The following is a 6,096-nucleotide window of genomic DNA, read 5'->3' on the forward strand; positions in this document are numbered from 1 at the left end:
TATTTCAACAAACATTTTTGTTTTTTGGCACCCTCCATGTCCTATGAAATCAAAAAGTAAATCAAAATAGCTTGTGTTATGGGGAGATAGTCTATGCTACGCATTAAAACTTCATGTTTTGTAGACATTTTTCTCCTTGTCCAGAACCAGGCATCCAGCCAAGATGAGAGCTCTGACAATCCTTTTGTTAAACATGGACTGTGGACAGGCTGTGTTATCCACATTTATCACTCAGAATTTCTCAGTCACCACTTGTTAAACCTTGGACTTTGGGAAAGTTAAGTTTGCTTCAATACTTTAATCAGTTCTAACAAAGGTACTTCAATGGACAGCCATGGTGGGCACTCAAAGAAAATACCTGTAGGACATGAAATAGGCAACTCATTGCTAGGAGTATAAATTATAGATGTGCACAGAGCATTGTGTGCTTGAATCTTTTCAGTGGCAGATGATTGAGGTATGAGGGTTCTTGTGAGAGGTGCACAGTGAGTGTCATTATGAGTTTTCCTGACATGTTAAATTTTGAAAAAAATAATTGAAACAGCCACCAAAGCATTAGTACAGCCTTAGTTTGGGTGTATGGTAGATCATGTCAATTCTACTGAATTCAGAGTAAGAAAGTTTCTAAAAGATTAGCCTGCAAGGTAAGCAGATTTTTTTTTTTTTTTTTTTTTTTTGGTAGCAGCTGACAGGTTCTTGCACCTTTACCCTACTAGATATTATCCTTCTAGAAGGGATTGCTCCTTTTGAGTAAGGTATTAAGTGGTCCATGTTGGAGAGCATGAAAGTCATAAAGTGTAATGAGTACTACAAAGAAAAGCATATACAAATCAAATGGGAAGATTCAGAGCAAAACAGAATGTGGGATAAAGCAAAAGGAGTGGAAATATGTGAATCTGCCCCTTTTCTATCTTCTCTTAAGAATATGACATTTCATTCTGTCCTCAAAGCCCTAATGGTCTTATACTTATAAAACAGGGATATATTGTTCCTTTTGTTTCTAAGCACCTCAGAATGCCTATCTGCGGGTATGAAGTTATATACTCTTGGGGACAGTTAAGTGTATGGAAATGTATGGACAAAGGTAAAGATAATTCAGGTTTTTTTCTCTCTAGTAAAATATGGGATAGTTGAGATTTTTAAATATTGGAATAAGAAACACTGTAATCTAGCCGTAGTTAATTTGGCAAAGTTCTAATTATTAAAAGTTGTATAAACTCTTAGATTAGATAAGTACCAGAAGGCTCCTTGTTATCTGGATTTCCAAAATTATGAAAGTAGAGGACAAATTAGAAAATAGTAGAAGACAGAACATAATATTGTGCCTAATTATCTTTGTAAACATATTTTTTAGGATGTTATCCTATTCTCACAGTGTTAGGGATTTCATAAACCAGACTGGCATCTCTCTTAAGTTATGCTAAGGCCTTAAAATTTTAAAACAGTTGTAACTGCTTAGAAAAGAAGCTCTGATATCCCCTAATAAAATGGTTAAATAGTAAAACACTCTAGAGGTGCAAATTTGTATATCCCAGCTTCTACCACTGTTTTCTCAAGGGGAGATGAAGAAATAATTCAGAAATTGATGAGAATAATGATAAAGCAAATAACTTGGAAAGTACTTATAAATGGGTAACTCTCCTTTTGAGAATTCTGAAACCTATTATACCTGTTTCTGCCAAGAACAAGGGAGGATAGGGACCCCTGGGTGGCTCAGCAGTTGAGCGTCTGCCTTTGGCTCAGGGCATGATCCAAATTCAGGGATTGAGTCCCACAGCAGGCTTCCTGCATGGAGCCTGTTTCTCCCTCTGCCTATGTCTCTGCCTCTCCCTGTGTCTCTCATGAATAAATAAATAAAATCTTAAAAAAAAAAAAAAAAGAACAAGGGAGGATTATGAATCCCTCACAATGCCTGACAGAAAAAAAGAAAAGAACATTGTAGCAGGTAGAAGAGAGCCTTATAACCTGAAGTTGGTGCATTTATTCAAATCTACACATTATCAAACAGAACTGTAGTTAGACATTTTAAAATAATTTGTCCTTAAAAAGCCTAAACTTTAAGCACTTGTATGCAGTCTTAGAATTGTAATATATTTTCTAAAGCAAGAAAGTTATGAATCTGATTTGGATTTCTGCGGATAGAATGGAAGATAGATAACAGAATATCGGTAATGAGGAAAAAAGCAATTTCCCTTACCCAGTCCAAAGGCAGGGATTCATTGATGCAGTAGTAAAGAGAGATTTGTGGTTAACTCTGAATCCCCACACTGCATGTTTTTCATAATTGCTGGTGTGTAGTGTGTGTACAAGCACATGCATATTCAGAAGTTTGTGCTCCTTGTTTATGTGTTCATGGTTGATTCCATCATGAGTTTAGTTTTTTCTAATAACGCTTGAAGTCTTTATAAAATCCTAAATTATAACTTAGCCCTTTAAGTAAAGTCTCAATTGTAAATACAAACTCCTGATCCTAGGAAATCTGAAAGTATAAAAGAAGCCACAATTCCTGAAAGAACAGCATCATTCACAAGGCATGAACTAAAACACATTCTGTTGACATAAAATGGGGGGGGGGGGGGTTATGCTTACTGGGCATTACTCTTCTTGTACATTTCTATATTGCTTGAGTGGGCTCCTCAGTATGAGATAGAAGGATATAAATAAATCTAAAAGTTTACACTATAAAAATCATGTATTTATATAGACGAATCTCTTTATTATGAAAGCAACTCAAACCATGGGGATGAACAAAAATGAATACTCTTAAACTTTTGGAGATTTTTTCTTTTTTTCAAGCATGTAAACAAGGGTTCCCCCTAAGGCTCCAGTTCTCCTTGGGTCTCTTTCTTAATCTTGCCTAATTTTCCCCCTGTCTTGATCATCAGCTGTTTTGAAAACAAATTCCTATGTTTTACTCCAGGACGTCAGGCCTGATATCAAAGCAATGTCTATAATGAAGTGTAGGGTCAAGCCTTATTCTGGGTGGTTGTTTAGTAAAAGGTAAGTTAGATATAGAAGGGAGTCACCTAGAATCCACTTTGTATTTTAGGAGACTTGGATACAGAAGAAAATTATAACAGTGAACAGATCTAAAGGAGATGCTAACATCTCTACATAGTACAATGTGTTTCTTGAGGAAAGACGGTGTTTGACCTTGAGTAGTGGCCTTGCCCAGAATAGGCACTAAGGCCAGATAGCACTGAAAATGGAGTCTTGTTGCTCCTTTTGCTTAAGTCTAAAAGCCTGAGCCAGCATCACTCATGCCACACACTTCTCAGATACCTAAACAAAAATGACAGGTCTAATTTTATTATCCTTACTCTAGCAAAATACCCACTGTCATCTGTAAGGACAATATGATCAAGTCCCTTGGCTGAAGAATGCATTTCCTCAGCCATAGTGTTCCTAAAGCTTCTAAATAAAATGGAAATTCAAACTTTACTTTTAGAAAAAAAAAATCACTGTGTTGCATTTCTAAAAATAAGTCTTGTTCAGAAAGAGCTTTCTGTAATGCTAGAGGGAGGCATTATCGCTGACGTTTATAGAAAGTGGCAGTCGAGTCTCCTAATTGATGTATAGTCAACAGTGTGGCATTAACTCTAGTCACGAGTAAAATAAAGGTAAGGGGTAGATGATCTACAGCCCAGTGAAGACAGAGAGCCATAGTGATAAAAGTCCATGGTCTTCTGGGCCAGACTTAGATGCCTTCAGGGGCCAGACAGGCAATGCACATTTGTAGAGCAATAGCTGTACTATAGTACAGAGTGTTAGGAACTGTGACACATCAAGCACACACATCTAGGGGCCTTCATTGGCTAATAAATTACAAGATTGTGATTCTTTATATACAGTCTAGAGCAGAGGAAAGTGGTCTCATTAATTGGGATTGTTTCCTTCCTGGGAAAAGAATTGGGAACTAGAGAGAAGAAAACATTGCTATTACACAGCTCAACAATTCTTTGTTTGTTTGTTTTATCTGATGTAATTCATGAACTCTTATTGAGGCAAAGTCAAAAACGGCTTGTAGATGTTTTCCCCATTTTCACCAAAGCAAAGGGTCATAATATTGATGAACAATTGAACCCTGAGAGGCAGCCCTGAAATTTATTAAGGAGACCCTGACATATGCTTCTGTTCTGTTCTGTTCTTGTCCTCCATGTGCTTACTTCTTTTGCATTTTATACACCAGAAAAACATGTTCCATAATCATCTGTAAAGAGCAGGGATTAATTATATAACCTTGGGAGAATTACTTTTCCTAAATGAACCTGTTTTGCTATCAGTAAAATAGGAATGATATGTTATGCAACCTTCCTTACAAGATTTAGGTGCAGAGAAAATTGTTAGATGAAAGTAGGGTTTCTAAAAGTAAAATAATTCCATATTAAAGTGACATTTACTTATAATAATGATGATTCTTTATAACGAACTAAGTTTTAATTTTAATCAGCCTCTTACTCAACTATATATGTGCTCAAAGGTTATTATCTCCTATCATATACATTTTTCTACAAAAAGAGTAACATATCTATAAATAAATATATAACAAAAATATTTCCTACTCTGAAAATTCTCCTGGAGCTGTGAAAAACTATGTGAATAAGTAGTTGCATCTGTCATCCTTTATAATCACTGTTATTGAGACCATCTCTATGTGAAATGCAGCAAAAATCATCCATTACGTATCATTCCCAGCCCAGAGAATTGTTAAAACATTGTAAAATACTGTCTTGGTAAGAAAATCCTACTGCTAAAATTGAGGCAGGAGAATTTTATTAACCAAAAAATAATAACACATATTCAAGCTTAATCTTTCACAAATTATAAGACCTAAGTTGAAAGAATACTTCTGGAGATAAAAGGAATGGAATCAAGATTACAGGACTGTATTTCCTATAGCTGAAAAAGTAAAGTATCCTTTTCTGTTTGAAACCAAATCAGGAAAATGAATGATTTTTGTATCATTGAGAGAATACTTTCATCATGTGTCCGCATGAATAACTCTTTTGGAAGGAATAGGACCATTTTGCCCTAATCAGAACATTAGAAAATAGTTGAAAATAATACCTTTCTTTACACCCTAGAAACTTAAAGGTCAAACCTTATCCAGTTGAAAGAAGCTTTTCCTTTCCTTGGAATTACGAGAAGAAAGTCCTGCTTTCTTTATGATGATTCTTTGTTTTATACCCTTTGATGCTCCAACAACAAAAGACATGTACACAGAAGGCTTCACTAACATATATCTTTCAAGAATACTTGAGAGCGCCTGGGAAGAATACTGCTACATCCCACATGAAAAGTTACCTGGTAATCAGGGCTCACTTGGTTGCAGCTACATTGTTTAATGTCCTAGATCAGAAATATCCATAACTGTAGAGTTTCACTCACTCATTCATTCACTAAACAAATACTTGTTGAGTATCTACTGCATGCCAGGACTAGGAATGTATCTGTAAACAACATCCCTGCTACCTTGGAATAATACAGTGCAAGATGCAGGAGGGTAATGGATATTTAACATGTGAGAAAGTAATATGTCCTATGAAGACAAATGTAGCATAATAAAATAATTAAGGGAGATCATAGGGGCTGTGGTAGAGAATGTGCTTTCATATCAGATGGCCAGAGAAGCCCCTCTGGTAATGTGGCATTTAAGCAGAGACCTGAGGAAAATAATGGAGTGAGTCAGCTATCTCAGAGTGCTCCAGGCAGAAGGGAAAGTAAGTCACAGTGGCCAATGGTATGAAGGCAGAAGTATGCTTTCCATGTTTGAAGACATTGTAGATGAAGTAGAGAGAAAGGAAGGGTGGTGACCCTTGTAACATTAGTTACAATGTTACAGTCCCTTGAAGGTCAAAGTAAAGACTCATACAGTCCCTTGAAGGTCAAAGTAAAGACTTTTATCCTAATATGAGTGAGATACTGCAGCATTTTAAGCAGAGAAGTGACACAATCCAGTTCACATTTTGAAATTAATAATTTGGAAGTCATGTAAAGTATAAAGAGGAGTGAGAGTAGAGAGAGACTGGCTAGAGGCTTTTGCAGTAATGCATATGAGAGGGGATATGAGTTGGATAGCAGGGAAGTGCGTGAAGA

Source organism: Canis lupus, chromosome 9, assembly GCF_048164855.1.
Source record: "Canis lupus baileyi chromosome 9, mCanLup2.hap1, whole genome shotgun sequence".
Classification (NCBI taxonomy): Eukaryota; Metazoa; Chordata; class Mammalia; order Carnivora; family Canidae; genus Canis; species Canis lupus.